Here is an 18487-nt window from a genome sequence, read left to right as displayed (position 1 = left end):
TTATTATTATTATTTTTTATTAAAGTGATGGACTGATAGAGTAATTCATGTGCTTAAGGTCACTTGGAGGAGAATTTTTAGGTTTGAAAATAAATATATTTATTATTGTAAAAAAAATTTCCCTGTGATACATTTCTTTTTCACACACACACACACACACACACACACACACACACACACACACACACACACATTCACTACCGTTACGTGTGTAGTCTAACTTGTATGTCTTGCCACAGGTAAAGGATTGTTGGTAAAACCTTTCAGAAATTCCTCTCTTTTGTTGTGGAAATACATGAAAAATCTTATTGAATAACAGGAAAGAGGAAAACAGTTGAATACGTCCCCATGCTAGAGCCAAACGACAGGACAATAGACAGTGGTATGGGAGAAAGAGACAGTAAGAAAAGAACAATAAACAGAGGTGTGAGAGAGAGAGAGAGACAAACATTAAGTGCTCGAGACTCAGTATAAATCTGGTCTATGTTATTAAAAACGGACGAAAGACGAGAAACGAAATACCTTACAACTGTTAGTGCTGTAAGGTCGACATTGTGTATATCATGTTGAGTCTGTGATGAGCCATGACCATCACTAGTAATAGTCACTTGATTTACATAAGGAATTCTTGGTCTCTTAGTTTTTAATCGTTTGGTAGACTATTGTAATTATTGATCTGGTTACTCGCCAAAAGAACATAGTTGAAAAGGCACAAATGTACAGTATGTATGTTGAGGAGAGTGAGGAGGTGAGTGTAAGTGTATAAAGAAAGGTTTAGTAATGACCTGAATGTGTGTTTTCTACTATAAAGATGACCCCGGTGTCAAACCAATCAAGTGACACAAAATACTGATATAATCACAAGTTGAATTGATAAACATTGGAAGACACATATTATAATAAGCACTAATAATGTCCGTATTTACAGACAACAGTAAATTAAGAGCAGTCCAGCACATATCTAAGAATAACATCATCGTCCCAATATAACCCAAACCGACTTAATTTAAGTACTTTTACCGTAAGTAAGCAAATGAAGTTACGTAAGGTCCTGTAAGTATAGGCTTGGCCTCCGCGTCCCTGAGTAGAATGGTGTGCTGCCCTTAAGGGGAGACATAGTTGTGGTCATCATGAATTAAAGTCGTTTTGTCTGATCCAGTTTCGTCTTCATTTGCTTTAAATGTTTGTGGTTTATTTTGGTACCGCGAGTAAGATGTCTTCCAGGATATAAGGCTGTCTTCCAGGTTAAAAGAATGTCTTCCAGGATATAAGGCTGTCTTCCAGGTTAAAAGAATGTCTTCCAGGATATAAGGCTGTCTTCCAGGTTAAAAGAATGTCTTCCAGGATATAAGGCTGTCTTCCAGGTTAAAAGAATGTCTTCCAGGATATAAGGCTGTCTTCCAGGTTAAAAGAATGTCTTCCAGGATATAAGGCTGTCTTCCAGGTTAAAAGAATGTCTTCCAGGATATAAGGCTGTCTTCCAGGTTAAAAGAATGTCTTCCAGGATATAAGGCTGTCTTCCAGGTTAAAAGAATGTCTTCCAGGATATAAGGCTGTCTTCCAGGTTAAAAGGATGTCTTCCAGGATATAAGGCTGTCTTCCAGGTTAAAAGAATGTCTTCCAAGATATAAGGCTGTCTTCCAGGTTAAAAGGATGTCTTCCAGGATATAAGGCTGTCTTCCAGGTTAAAATGATGTCTTCCAGGTTAAAAGGATGTCTTCCAGGATATAAGGCTGTCTTCCAGGATATAAGGCTGTCTTCCAGGATATAGATTTTACGGAATATATAGTCAAGCTATGTTAAACAACTTGCGGTAAACGGATAATTCATTTTGTTTGTCATCGTTCAAAAGGTTGGCAATAATCAAGACACCGTGAAGTATTTCATTTTCGTGATGCGTCAAAGCGCCGTCAGATTCAGTAGGTTGCAGGAACACTATGCTCTGTTAAGCCGTCATATTATCCTTGGTGAGTCAGCGGCTTGGGGAACACACTTGTATTATTGACAATGCTACTCCGCTATTCCAGGACAACTTTCTTTACGGATGTTATGATTTATTACTGCACTCCAACAACTACACTCTTTAATTAAGCGATTAATCTGGTATTAAAATATACACTAGTTACCGCCAACCAAAATTAAGAGATGCAAAACTCTCTTTAAAATTATATTTGAATGAATTCTTCTTGTGCTGTACGTGTTAACTCTGGTGGTCCTGGACGAACTACTATGACACATGGAGTTACATATAACATTATTCTCGACTCGAAACATTTAGACTGTTTCTAGGACACAGAGAGAGTTGAGGTGACCAGAAGCGGGACGGACCTCCATCACCAGACAATATATTTCGTTGCCTCAAAATTTCTGTCTCCCACAGAGGCCAATATATATTCTGTCAATTTATGCACCACAATGAGAATTTAATCTACCACTCACCCTGACGTCAATATGTGTTTTGTTTTCTTGTAATTGATTAACTGAAAATCTATGAGCTAGAAATATAAGCTCAAATATTGGCATTGGATAAATTTTTAATATTGGGTATGATCATCAATTTAGCAGAGTTAAGCCACTAAAATTTCATATATTTGCTGTCAGGATATAGGATAAAAATCAGAAGCAATATGAAAGTACAGCAGTGAGGTAAAATTTATGATTTCCTTTCATGTAAACTTATTAGTGGAAGTAAACTGTGTAATTAACACTTTTAGGTTGATAATTTGTTTTTATTTATTTTAACAGCATTTGACCACAAGTCACTAAGACACCTGTGGGCGCATCTCTTAGTCTGTCTCTCTGTTTTTGTCTCCCTGTTCATCTAATACGAGATGTCAGCAAGTACACCGTCTTCCCCCAGACACACCTACAACAGATATACAGTACAGCATCTTCCCGACCACTAACAAAGGAAGGGCCTCTCCCAGAAGAAACAACAAAATATATTGGTCTATTTCGCAAAATAGAAAGTGATAGAAATATTCCTTTTCGCAGGATTACCAACAATGGAATTTTCGTTTTTCCTGACAGAGGCAATACATCTTCTGCAGTACCGACGTTGACAATTTTTTCGCTTTGAGGAATACTTTTTGTATTTATTCATTTGCATATTCATAGTTTTCCTAGAAACGTCTTTAAAGACGCCAATACAACGCGTCTTGCCGGTCGATGGTTAAACAACAACTCTTCGGGTGAGTAACTCACAAACGGCCCCATTCTGTGGGTTAGACAACCATCTGTCTGGCCGCCCGCATCATACTATATATATATATATATATATATATATATATATATATATATATATATATATATATATATATATATATATATATATATATATATATATATATATATATATATATATATATATATATATATTAGATACACACGAGTAATATAGTTTGCCGTACAAAAGCGTCGCTCAGTGTGACCTGCACGGTTTGTTAGTCTCACCTGTCAAGGGTGAGTCAGGAGCGCTGGTCGGGAGAGACTGAACCCAGAATAACCAGGACGTTGATCCAGCACATCCTCGCCTCCTATTGTCTCACCAGCATGTGACAGCAGGTACTGGTGAGGAGCGTTTACCTGTCTCCTTTTATTTTCAGGTTGTATAATCTCTCCCTCCGTGTTACAGTGGCGTTATTGCCAACTATATCCTATTTATTTATATTTTTTTGCTACGTCTTGGCTCGTCCATATGAAGTGTCGATGAGGGACTCGCCAGGTCCTCACGCTGGATGACTCGTCAAGTGACCACCAACTCTAACAGCCTCAATCTAACTGAACCCGAGATTAATGTAACCACGAGGATCAATCCTTATGAGCCTCAACCCTAATAGCCCCAAACTTAATCCCTTCTAGTCATAACGGTTAGGTTAGGTTAGGTTAGGTTAGGTTAGACTGGGACCCAGTCATCTTGAGACAACCCTCCTGAAGTGTGTCATTATCACTGCTCCCAGGTTTCCTTTCATCTTGCTCCTCTTCCACCCATTCGTCTCCACCGTTCACATATTCCTCTTTCCTCATTAATTTCCTCTTCGTCGTCTCTCTCGTCCACATATTCCCTCATTCTTCCTTGTGTCTCCCCTCTCTGATATTTTCCCCTCTGCTATTCCCTCAGTGTTTCCCCTCTCACCTCACTCACCAATCTTTCTCTGTGTGTGTGTATGTATGTATGTATGTGTGTGTGTGTGTGTGTGTGTGTGTGTGTGTGTGTGTGTGGTGGCCCATCGTAGCCCAACTACTCTGCTTAGATATACCAGTACTAACACAGGACTATGCCTTATACCTGTGTAGATATAACAGGTATAACTCACAGGTAAAGTCATTTCCACCTGGGGACATCATCATAAAAATGGTACCTTGAATATTGACATTGTATAGTTCCCTTCACTAGTGCGTTTACAGGGGCTCGTCATATAAGCATTCCACAAATCATTATCGTTGAGATCTTTTTTTTTAACATTGTTTTAATTTGTAAGTTTCCTTCTGTCGAATGTATACAATCACAGGACCTCCACACTGTAAAAAAACCTGACAAGTCCCTGTAAACGCACTAGTGAAGGGGACTGTACCTGAATCGATATCAATTAATCATAAACACACTGAAATAAGAACCATCCATTAATTATCACAAACACCAAAGGTAGATGCAAGGTTTATTTAATCTCTCACGTGTAAGATTCTTTGTTAGTTACCCAGTCTTTAGCAAACCTTGAAACATCGATACATTATTCTCTTACTTGAGGGATATAAAGAGCTTTTATTACCTACACTAATGTAACGGGGCCATTAACATATAATACTTAGTAAGTGGAGATGCTACCCTGACCTAATGCTTACTACCTACCAACCTTCACCCAGTTATTATTATTATTTTTATTTTTATTATTATTGTTATTATTATTATTGCGAGATACAGCCGGGTCACTCTTTATCTTGCGTCTTATACTGGACAGTGTTTCTCTCTCTCTCTCTCTCTCTCTCTCTCTCTCTCTCTCTCTCTCTCTCTCTCTCTCTCCTGTATCTATATTTCTCTTCTCATTCTCTTCCTTCTTTTGTTGAATAAAATTATAGTTTCTTCTTAACTTTACCCCAGCGTCCAGTACCATATTTACTGTTGTATCTGTTATATTATTACTGTTTTATTATTACTCTTTCATATCACCTGTTATGTATTTACTATTAAATATCTACCGTTATGTATTTACTCTCACAAAACTGTTGCATTAGAAAATCATCAAGATTATCCGGCATTTTTATTTTTATTCGTGTATTTATTTTTCCCTCGAGACAATTCCTCAATTCCAGGTTGGCCTGTGTAGCAATCTGTTCATCTCCACCAGGTTGACCTGTGAAGCAATCTGTTCATCTCCTCCAACACGTTTTTTTTTCTGTTTCTTAAATATCACTTTCATTTCTCTAGACCAGTAGTTCAGTTTTCTATAACTTTATGTTTGTCTCTGAAAATTCTCTCTCTCTCTCTAACTCAGAAATCCCTGTACAATTGTCGTCTATATATATATATATATATATATATATATATATATATATATATATATATATATATATAGAGAGAGAGAGAGATTGGACGTGATGAAGGGGGGAAGCTCCCGTCCCTTGTTATGGCTATGACTGCCGAGGCCAACAATAGCGAAATAACACGAGAAAATAAATTACAGTTCGAATTGCAATTCCCGACACATTTTTTTTTTCATTTTTGTAATTTTTTTGTTACAGGTTAACATTTGAATTATTAAAAGTGATGTTGGTAAAGTGAGAAGCGCTGGTTTATGAATTGGAACTAATAGACGGGTTGGGTTCACCTAGTTTTTTATGGCAGGGAGTTAATTGACCCCAAAAATTAGTTTTTACCCTGCATACAAAACTCATTTAAAATAATATACTCTTCCACAGTGTCGATGGTAGGAGGAAAAGGTTATTGTTAAAGTCGCCCTTGAATTTTGTACACTAAACACTAAAACAAAGTAAGTTTTAATTAACTTTCAACTTCATGGTCAAAGCTGTATATAGATAACACCAACCAAATATATTATTATGAATAGTCAATGGCAGAGTGAGACTTGTACTCCTTCCTCCTGGCACCTGGGTCGGGGTGTGTAGCATGATCACCATTACCTTTAAGTGAACTGTTTCACTAAGGTTTACCAACGTGTCAATGGTTGGCTCCTTCACCACCCTCTTAGCTATTTCTATATACTTATGTTGATCTTTGTTCTTTTCATTTTGCTCTTCTGCATCCTGTGTGTATTTCATGAGAGTCTTTTTAATAGAGCATGGCCATGGTTGGGTGGGTGTGGTATACAACTCCGTTCCTTTTTCATTTTACACAGCTTTTGTTGGTGTTATTGCATTGGGTATAAACATGCCCTTCCTCTGCACAGTTGGAGCAGTATTTTTTATCCTTTTCTGGACAGTCCTTTGTAGAATGCTCTTCAAATTTGTAGCACGTGAAGCGTGTCAGGAGGCTTGTGAATTTTTCCATTTATTTGGTGAGGGGATATTGACCTGCTGTTTGCTAGGAAGCCAATTTGGAGAACCCTGTCTGCCATGGCCGTTTCTTCGAAGCAGATCTTTAATGCATAAGTGTTGTCTTTTATCTTAATTACCTCTTCAATCTTAAGTTCCTCATTTCTGTTCTCTATATCTGTCTTCAAGAATTCTGCCGTTTCCCTACCTACTTGAGAATCAAGTTTCCTTACGAAAACCGATCTCCTTGCTTTAAGCTCAGGGGGCATGACCCCACTAAATCTATTCCTGGCAAAGATTTGTTTTGCTTTCGTGGTAAGTAGTTTGAGTTTGTCTGCATCGTTTTCATTGCGACAAATGACTTTAAATCCGTCATTCTGGTTAAACACCTTATCGAAGGGCACACCTAGCTCAATATTTGCTTGGGTAATCACCCTTGATCTATCAACGAGTTTATTTTTGTCTTTTACTTTTATTCTTAGGTTAACTGCCATTTTTACATGTAGAAGGTTATTGGGGACCCTTCTGTGTTTTACCAAAAACAAACCCCGCACAGTAGAGTGACTGCACGATCACAGTCGTCACTATGGGCTCTGCTTGTTTTTCCCCGACCCTCAATGGCCACACACAATCCCACACAGGTGTGACATGTGCGCCACTGGAGGGGCTCCGGCACAAATGCTTCAAAAAAATTAAAAAAATTGTAGGTGCCTCGGTCAGGGTAAGTAATAAGAATCTTACCGTGGAGAAAAAGCCCCCCAACCACGTCAGGAAGGCCAAGAAACAGCTACCCTCCAGCAGGAGTGTGGGTCACTCACACTGCCCGTAGGGAGAACAGCTGTTGTTGGCAGTCCTATGTATTCGTGAGAATATCAACACTCTACTCTTGAGATGTGTGGAGGCGTTATCCAGGGACGGTCGAGGTCGTTCGCTCAATTAAGCCAGTTCTACGAGTTGTTCTGGTTGGCGAGGTCGAGGTATGGTCTGGGTCAAGTCGTAATTGGCTGTTCAGGGAAGGTGCGTTCCTACTGCTGCCAATCACCAATTGGATATTGTTGTCAGGAGCGTTGGTTGATGCTGCTACTACTGTCCCAGGAAGGAGCTGTCGGCCCCTTTTATTGGAGGTCTTAGACCGGCAGGAGTCGTCTCATTATTACTACTCTGGGTGTGTCTGGGCAGGTGTGTTTAGTCAGGTGGCTGGAAGGCAGCGTTTATAGGATTAACAGGGTCATATCACAACTCCTTTTCCATTCATGACCATGACCTTGTGGGGTCAGGTCTTCTCATTTAATTATTGTAAGGTGGGTTGACTTAAGTGGATGTACACCTGCTCCACTAGTCACTGTTGTTCTTCTCTGGGTTGTGTGCTTTGGCCTCACAGACAATTAATATTATTATTATTTCTATTATTATTATTATTATTATTATTATTATTATTATTATTATTATTATTATTATTATTATTATTATAATGGAAGCCCCTTGAAAACGAGGTTAGCCGGCCCAAGGGCCTCCTTGGGTTTGAATTTGTTAAGGTGTAGAAGCTGTCGCCAACACAACAATCACACCTTAAGTTAACGAGTTGCATGACCCAGTGTCAAGGAATAGTCCTAGAAGACCGGACAACTCGCCAACCGCACTGGCTAACCATTACCCCGGAATACGATCCGCAAATCGATTAACATCCAGGTTCCCAATTTCTGCCGGGTAGACAGAGGCAAATGTTGTAAAGAAACTTGCCCATAGTTTCACCCTGCCCGAGGTTCGAACTCGGGTCAGCTCGCTTGCGAGGCGAGGATGCTGACCATTACACCACAGGTGTAAGATTTTTTTATTCAACTAATAATATGATAAAAATTTTCACCAGGAAAGTTATTTGAATAAAGAGTAAAATTTTGACTCAGAAAAACATTGGAACAAAACTTTCTGTCACCAACAAACTCCTTTTCTATCAGTTTTGAATATATTATATCTCAATATATATATATATAAATTTGGAGGGTGAAAATGACCTCACCCGATGCTGTTCCCGATCGATCGGGTCGTGCAAGGACTGAGAATACGGTCCACTGCCCCAGTGCTGGCACTGCTGTTATGTTTGGGGGTAAAAATCACTATTATTTTGTGGAATTCCAGTGCTTAGAAGGTCTTGAATTATTTCAGATGGACATGATCGTAACACTAAATATGGTCAATGTGTTTACTGCAGTAATATCGCGGTTGATCTTTTCATTAAAAAATCCGATTTACTCTCTGTAAACATATCACTGTACTAAAGACATTTCTTTAAGTCATTAACTCAACTAACCCCTAAAGACCAGGTTACCGAGCGCGGGGAAACCTGGTTAATGCCTGTATATTTTATCAACAACAAAAGGTCTTCTTGTCCTACACGAGTATTTATATCTAGGAAGAATTTTTTCTACTAACATAGGAAAACTAACTTTCTTTTCTGTAAGTTGTTGAAGAGGCGACTCAAGGCAGCTTCTACAGTGTCTTCTGCAGTCTTAGGTAATAGAGGTTATATCACTTATCACACCTTGAGAGTTAGGTCTTTGTTGAGTATTGTATAGTGGTTGATGTGATGATATAACTGAGGTATAGAACAAGAGAGATAACTCAGATAACAAGGAGAGATAACTGAGGTAGAGAACAAGGAGAGATAACTTAGATAACAAGGAGAGATAATTGAAATAGAGAACAAGGAGAGATAACTTAGATAACGAGGAGAGATAACTGAGGTAGAGAACAAGGAGAGATAACTTAGATAACAAGGAGAGATAACTTAGATAACGAGGAGAGATAACTGAGGTAGAGAACAAGGAGAGATAACTCAGATAACAAGGAGAGATAACTGAGGTAGAGAACAAGGAGAGATAACTTAGATAACGAGGAGAGATAACTGAGATGGAAGGAATACACAAATCCCAACGTTTTATGGATTATCGTCGCAAAAGATCTCTGAAATATCGCTCATATTTTCTAAAAGGATTTTTGTCAGTAGTAAGCAAACGTTATGGCAATATATGTATAGATTTATAGATAAAATAACAATATATTTTTAATTTAACTTGGTAATATAGCAGGTTGGGGCAGAAGCTTAGGGTATTACACATCACTAGAGGATTTTCAAAAGAATCTAATTTTGTAATGGAATGTCAACCGACAAGTTTGTAATGGACTTTTAACTATTAGGTTAGGTTAGGTTAGGAGGAGAAACTATTAAACGGTGTAAATAACCTTGGCAGCTGCAACACCTAAATAAAAACAAAAATAAGTGGGTAAAATCAGAGCGAATTACCTCAGTATATTAAGCACTTACAACAGAGGGAGTGGAGCAGGAAGAGTCACCATGGGGGAGTTGTAATAATGTTCAACAGTATTGACCGTATTCTCATTTATTTTTTTACTTTTAGGATTTTCCCACAAACTACTGGTTTATACGAAAGCAAAGACGGCAGTGCAAAATATGAGAGTATGACTCGCAAGAAGGTGCAGTCAACACATATTAACACAGATTCAGCTTCAGAGGCTTAATTTAGCAATATGAGTTCAGTTACAGGTTTCGGTCTGACTTACACAAAACAACGACATGTGTTGACTTCATCACACACACGTGGTGCCTTAACATAGACAGAATACAAAACGTAGCCATAATCTACTTAGCTTGGTCATACGCGGCGCCTCCTACTCGAATACAAAATACACGAAATTGTGTTAATCTCTTCAAAAGCTCGACGGTAGAATCTCTCTCTATGACAATAGTCCCTCAAATGAGATCTAATTCCCAGAACCTGATCCTCAGTGTTTACCTAACTAGTTTCCATCTCCCTCTGCGCACTCTTATATACAGTACTTACGAATGGCACACACAAGCACGTTCTTTCAAACCAGTAAAATGGCCTCGACCCACGTTTAATGCATGCAAATGAACATTTAAGACACACTTGAAATGGAACACACACTGTTGGTATTCAGAACCAGCCAACCCTTCTCCCTCAGCTAGACGCGATTATCACCTTCGCCTTCCATCCCATGTTAACGCTCCACCACCACAACTACCAAACTCACAACCACCTCCTCCAACCACCACCACCACTAACAAAATCGTCACTACCACTACCACTAACACCACCACCACTAACACTAACACCATCACCACTACCACAACCACTAACACCACAATCACTAACCACCATCACTAACACCACCACCACTAACACCACCTTCCAAGCCACAGTAGTGACCAACTTTAATCTCCCTCTCCTGTATTACTAATTCTCTCAGCTATAGATATTCCCCCACTCTCAATACTTTTTAAATGCACGCAAATCAGTACTCACTCTCACTATCCCGGAGCACACGCTATCATCACACACATACATCCACTCGCAAACAAATATTATCAGTATTTACACTCAGTTACCTTCCAATGAACGGTAGTAATCAGAATAGATGGTCCCATAACTCTCGCTGTCACTCGCTTATAAACACATATGTGTCATTGTCATCACTCATATTGTTGGGTAGTCATCTCCTTGATATATTGTTAACACTTATGCCCCTCAGTCCTCACACACACACACACACCATCAACACTTATAATCGCTAAATCTGGTTTATACAGTATTGCTCATGCCCCAATAATATTCCTCGGAGGTACAGTATTTACAAAATCATCAGTATTATTTTAATCCCTTTACTTAGTATGTATGTATGGTGAGATGTCAAAGCTGTCTCTCTTGTCAGCACTTGTTTAAACTACCTGTTGTTCCATGGCTGGTACCTTTGATGCAGCTGAGTGAGATGTGAAGTAATCCCACGGCTTGTCACCTTTCATGCAGTTGCAGATTGGTTGATAGTTGGAATCATCACAGCTGTCCACCGTTGTACTTGTAGTTATCTCAGCTTGTAAGTTACAAAAGACAACATATGTAGTTTTCTATTCTCTCGTTGTTCCTTGGTTTAATATAAACACACGTGGTAATTTTCTAGTAATATTGGGGAAGTAATGTCTGTACAATTACTTGGTATTATCAGACTAATGAGTATCAGCTATTAGCTTGTAATTAGCTGAGAGATGTAGAGAGAGATTTAGCCAAGAGAGCATGTCTCGGGACGCTTCTTTAGGGTACCGTTTCGGGTTATAAACTGATGGTTGGAGGGTAACCTTACTTCAAAAGGCCATTAATGAAACAGCTGACACACACAGAGGGTTGGGTGTGAAAGTTATGACCTGTTAAGTCAAGATGGTGTGATATAGACAAATGCTTATTCTAGCTTAGATGCTCATTAGAAATAGTAAAGATATACCACCTGCAGATTAAGCACGTCCAACTTATTCCATCTGCTTATTACTTCGGAAGAGAAACCTAACCTAACCTAACTTAACCTAGAATAACTCTCTGGGTAGCGTTAGGGTGGTTAATCTTCATGTGAAATAAGCCTGGGTCTAATATCCCGGTGATACCGAAAAGCTTCCAATGCCGTGAAGATTAGAGTCGATAATAACATCATCTGGCTCTTAGTATTATTCGACGAGCATTCGGGATTACCTCCATCGGTTCAGCTGCTACTCAGCCATTATCTTCTTAGGGAGGTGTTGAGAGCCTGATCGAAAATGCCAAGATGTGTCGCAGTAATACTAGAACGTCTAACAGTGGAAAACATGTATGTTATTATCCTGAGTGGTAGACACCTGTAGTTAATTACAGAAGGGTGCAAGGTGAGGCGGGGAGAGAGAAGATAACGATGGAAAGAAAGAAACAGCATGAAGAAAAAAGATGAGAGGGTGGAAGCGCGTAGGAGGGTTTAGAAAACGGACATTATTTTGGCGAGATAATACAAAACAGAACAATTCCCTGAAAATGATATCACTAATAATATCAGAGCCTCTATATGTTACCAACCACGTTTCTGTGACGTATACTGTAAGATAGATGGGGGTAAGAGACAGAGTGTACCAGTAGAGATAATAGCCAACTGTGTCCCCAGAAAGCACAACACAAGACTAATGCCATTAATCACCAACCTGTTGCTGCTGTGTACAATATGACTGCTAGCTTCTCGATTTTTATTGATGTGGATTTGAGTGCAGTAGAGGGGTGATGGAGATAATGAAGATAACAGTGAAAGTGGAAATGATGGAGATGTTGAAGATGGTGAATTAGGTGGGATTAATGAAGGTGATGGTGGATGTTGAAGAAGATGGTGAAGATGGTGGAGCTGGCGAAAGTGAGTAGCAGGTAGGAGGAAAGGTGGAGTTAACAAAAATGAGTGGGAGAGTGAGAGGCGGAAGGTAGGTGGCGTTGGAAGGCAGCTTGCCTGGGGTGAATATAATACTGTGCTAATCAGTTTGGCTGACCGGCGTCGTGCAAGAGTAATGCGACACTGCTCGGGGATCTGCCTCACTCAAGCTGATATGCGACTCAGGCAAGACCAAGCGTGTCAGTCGCTGTATTTACCAATAATTGTTTAAAGTTGAGCCTCGTCAAGTCGTCTTCCATCAAAAAAGGAAACAGATATCCCGAATTAATGTCGGAGTTACACCAGTTCCTGTCTGAGAGAAGATTATGAGATTTCTTCTTGTATTCATTTCAGATTATCTCTTGTTAATCTTCAGATCACATCGACGGCTATTTTACCACCCAAAAGATCACACTCTAAAGTCTCTTACAAACTTGCTCAGATAAACTCTTGTAGTACACACTTGTCATGATATATAAATATGAATCTGGATTTTTGGTTATGAGATGAAATACAAACATCTTGGTGTGTATTGCTAGACGGGCGAGGGTGAGGGAGAAAGAGAGTGAACCCAGACACATAATTATGAGCCAACTGTAGACATTGTTAGTCTAGACTGTAGTGTGTACCATATCCTCACTTTGTTAACATGTTACTACGAGGGGCAAAGAAAACGAAATATTGAGGAATGTTAAGTGAATAATTCGACTTGCTCATATGTTTCGCCAAATCAACAATAACTTTGAAACAATTCCTTTGTTGCCTTTTTTTACGAGAGAGAGAGAGAGAGAGAGAGAGAGAGAGAGAGAGAGAGCCTGTTAGTTTATATATTCCGCTGTTCAGTGGCCGCAAACGAAAATGAAGGCACATTAATTTCTAAATGTCACTGCAGGGTACAGCATAACAGCCATGAACACAAGCAGTACTGCATGTGAAGGTAATACAAAATGTGCGCAGCAATTTACTGACATTATAATGCAGGTAATTAATGCAAGGTGTTAAAGTAAAGAAAAAGATCACCCGCTTCGTGCCCTCCGACCCTCACCAGTCAGGGGTGTGGAACAAGCCCATCTATCTCCTTGTGAAAGATTACCAAGTAGAATTTAGAATAGCAAATGAAGATGAAAGTATGGTAATACTTATTAAGATGTAATTAGGACGATAAGAAAGGTTATGAATGAGGATATGATGACTGAATGGAACCTAAGCTTCTTGCCGTTATACAAAATGAAGTTGAAGGGTAAAGGAGGGATGTGCTGGGGACAAGTGAGGGGAGTAAAGTCAGCAGTGTATGGCATGGCGGGGCTGATGAGTAATGAAATGTGGAGTTGTGTGATAAATGGAATCAGTCCCAGAGTCTTACCGACGAACCGAAAGTAAGATATGAAAGATGGTTTATATTGATAATTATTCACCAAGGAGTGAGGTAATGAAGGTGGAAAGAAACTAGTTCTGGGAAAACTTAAATAACCGTATTGAAAGTTTTGGTATGAGAGATCGATTGATACTTCGATGGAGGATTCTTTTGAGGGTATTGGTAATAGACAATTATGCAGTAGTGTCAGGAATGAATGATAAAGGTGTGTGTGCAAGGAGATAAAAGACTTGTGTTATGAGCGGTGTGGATGAATTGAGAGAAGAGCTCCTGGTATATATCGCTAAATTTATGTATGAAGTGATATGGTTAAGCCAAATGGATGACGAAGCGTATCTGGTTGTGAAAGCTGGCGCCATCTTAGAACACAGCTGATGCGGTAGAGACGAATGAGGGAGAAAAAGGACTTACAATAAAGATAAATAAATATAGCCAAAACAAATAAATACACTAAAAGTAATGCAAATGACCAAAACAAACAAACACCTGAAATATTTATCACCAACCAAAAAAAAAAAAGGTCAGGGGATATAAAAAAAAACCACACACACTAAAAGAGAAACGGGTGATTGGTGCAGAAAATCCAATTTCGTCTTGTAGTCATGTGGGTTCTGTGTCAATGACGGACTGTGTGATGATCTTGTTGCTGCCCTTCACATCTATCAGCGTCTCCTTATCTTGATCTCCCATCGTATGTGGTCTTTCATTGTCTGTGGTCTCCCATCGTCTGTGGTCTCCCATCGTCTGTGGTCTCCTATCGTCTGTGGTCTCCCATCGTCTGTGGTCTCCCATCGTCTGTGGTCTCCCATCGTCTGTGGTCTCCTATCGTCTGTGGTCTCCCATCGTCTGTGGTCTCCCATCGTCTGTGGTCTCCCATCGTCTGTGGTCTCCTATCGTCTGTGGTCTCCCATCGTCTGTGGTCTCCCATCGTCTGTGGTCTCCCATCGTCTGTGGTCTCCTATCGTCTGTGGTCTCCCATCGTCTGTGGTCTCCCATCGTCTGTGGTCTCCCATCGTCTGTGGTCTCCTATCGTCTGTGGTCTCCCATCGTCTGTGATCCTCCAGCGACCGTCTCCCCTTGATCCTCTTCTATCTCCACATCTGAGGGGCTGTTGAGTCCCACGGCGTACAGGTGGTAACTCCATATAACAAACCAGAGGAATTATTTGTAATAGAGTGAGTTTATGAGTTATTTTCTTTGTTGCCATTGATCTTAACACACTGGTGATGATGGTACGTGATATTGATTTTAACACGAGGATGATGGAAGTTTTTAACACACACAAATACTGGATGGTTCACGTAGGAAGTAAAATAAACAGACAAGTCTATTTATACTGGATCACCTGAAGAGTAACCATACCCAAACGCTAAAGTAACCTAATCTACCCTAACCTAACCTAACCGAACCTAACCTAACCTAACCTAACCTACTTAATCGAATCTAACCCAATTTACCTACACCTAACCTAAGATAACCTGATCTAACCTAACTTTTCCTAACCTAACTCTCCCCCCCCAGCTAACGTTAGGGTGGTTAATCTTCAGTTGTAATATGCTAGGACTCCTATTCTCCACAATGCCCTCATGTTTGTTAATGCATTCAAATGTAATCGAGTTATCCTTTGACGCAATGCTATAGCTACTGTAATTTATAAATAAATTTTGAAAAGTGCAATAATAACTGGCTCCAGAATGTACCTGCACCTACGCCAGTGTTGGTCAAGTCTGGTCTTGAAGGAGCTCACTCTCGGTGCTGTCACACTCTGGCAGAGTGTGCCAAGAGTTTACAAACTCAGAAAAAGCTTGCCTTGACAATTTTCCGAACTTGTGGCTTCTTCAACCATAAGCTGTGACCACCCGCCCTGCTAGGCTAATGGGGCACGTCCCCCAGCTCCAAGTATGAACCCTCGACTGAGTAATGCCCTCTGAGTTGTTTATAAACTTCAATTAAGTCGCCCCTTGACTACCTGTAGTATAAGCTAGGCAATTCCTGTGGGGGAGGGATATAAATTTGCCCCACTTAAGAGTTTGATAAAAAACAAACAAATATGAAGCACTATGAGTGTATTGTATGTGGAGATTAAAGATTTACATGGTATACTGTTCGTGTAAACTGAGAATATGAACAAGTACTGTGTGTACTTGTAGTACAGGCTGTTGTTCTGCCTCGTGATCACTGGAACCCTTTGGTGGAGCACCTTGCCATACAAAGCAAACCTGCCTCCATCACCTGTGTGGGAGATCTGTTCCACAGGATCACCAATTGTGAGGTCATCCATCTTTCTTCAACAATGTTGATAATGACGTTATAATCACAGCCTCGCAGCTCAACTTTGTAAGAAATACGGAAGCTCATAAATGCATTCAGGTTTGTAATTTTAGTGACAATAAGTCTGTAGGTATTATCGTTTAGGCAAGAGCAGTATACCAAAGCTAAGCAGTGTTGCTATAGTGATTTAGATCATATACAAACAGGATTTGCTAGGAGTTACGGGATTAGGGTTACAGCACTAAGAGGAACCAATATTGGAGTCGAGGAGCGTCGGCGGGGAGAACGGAGCTTGGGACGTCGGGGAGGCAGTGCCGTATTGTGAAAAGTCAACGAGAATGCCAGAGTCATTGGACACGGCGTCGCAGGACGTCGAGGAGGTAGCGCTAGAGACATCGGAGACTCCAGCGCTAAAGTCATGTCGCGCAGTCCTGTGAGAAGAGGTCTAAAGGAGGAGAGCGCAGCTGAGAAGGAGAGAAGGAGACGTGCTTGTCCTGGCCTGAAATGCCTTCATACAACTAGCCGCCTAGACATGTGGGAATTAAGCAAATTTCCCGTTGATAAAATAATATAGGTCCACTGGGAATACTTTGGGTTGGGTGCTGGCTGCACAATTGGCAAAAAGTGCTAACTGCAAGTGACCACCAGAGAAGAAGAGTTCACCACCTGGTAATTAGCACGTGAGGTCGCTAAGGAGATGCATCTACAGGCGGCAGTTAGAGAGAGATTTATTCTGATAACGTAATCCCAGGTTGCTCTGCCGCTACAAGTCACTCTTCGTGTCGTTGCTTTTGTGTGCAATTCTTCATCTCACTTTCTACGGGAATTGTATAAGTCAGTCAAACGATAAATGGCTTACTTATAAGCATACTAATATATGGACCATGGCTATCAGTAGCTGTGTTGTGCGTGAATTTCTCCAAGGCGTTTGACAAAGTCCAATATGTACGACTAGTCTCTCAATATCCAGGCGCATGGCATCACAGGCAAGATTTTGACGTGGATTAACAACTGTTTTGAAGACAGACAATAAAGAGAGGTAATAAATGGAGTATATTCTTACTTGATAAACGTTCTCAGTGGAATACAAAACGGCTCTATCCTTGGACCCACCTTGTTTATGATCTACATAAACGATATAGATGAAAATAAATCGATCCACATTGTCAAGTCTACGGACGATACGAAGATATCTAGGAAGGTAACAAGTTAGGACGATGTCAGAACAATGCAGGAAGACCTGAATGTGTTGTTCAAATGGTCCCGAGACTGGCAAATGCTCTTTAACATTACGAAATGGAGGACCTTACACGTAGGATAGAACAACCCTAAGCGCAACTATTCCGTTAAAAACACTTTCCTGAATACTGTCAATATGAAGAAAGATCTTGGCGTTGTGATAGATCGTTCACTGAAGGTGGTGGTCATGGTCAGAGTATTATTTATATTCTATTAACGCCCACACTCATTCATAATAAGCTTAATCGTCAATAAAACATAATATTTTCATGAGTCATCTGTGCGACCGTTTTCTCTAATTTCGTATCAGAGAAAATGAAGTTAGATGACGTTTTTGCTCATGTTAGTCTTAAAGATATGAATTATTCCTAACCCTCTACAGTATATTTAGCATTAAGATATACTGTATATACCAACGTATAAATGGGGCCTTTAAGATTATTTGAATATATGTTGAACGTCTTTATCGAATTTGTATCCGTACCGTGATATACTGTCTTTGAACTGATCTAATCGCATTTATGTAATCTGTGAATTACAGAGAATATCATGAATTCATTAAATATTCTGAAATGTTCGGAAATGCTGCAATTTATCATCCGGGACAGCTTTCAAAATACGCAAAGTGGGCCCTGCTAGCCATCTGCGGTGGGCAAAACGTGTTTCTAATCCGTGTATTTTGTGACTGATTTGATGTTAACCAATGAAACCTCAGTTATTGATTAAATTATACATTCTAACATTAAGCTATGAATTTAGACCTTTAGCAATGCTACTTGCTGTGAGCCTAGGTGTTTACCAAAGCCTCAAACTGGGCCGTTGCCACAATGATTTCCCATGCTCGTAGGTTTTGAAGGCAACAAGTTC

The sequence above is a fragment of the Homarus americanus genome, unplaced genomic scaffold (assembly GCF_018991925.1).
Source record: "Homarus americanus isolate GMGI-L3 unplaced genomic scaffold, GMGI_Hamer_2.0 scaffold15169, whole genome shotgun sequence".
In the NCBI taxonomy this organism is placed as follows: domain Eukaryota; kingdom Metazoa; phylum Arthropoda; class Malacostraca; order Decapoda; family Nephropidae; genus Homarus; species Homarus americanus.
The sequence above is the reverse complement of the archived record's forward strand: the minus strand, read 5'-3'. Positions refer to the sequence as shown.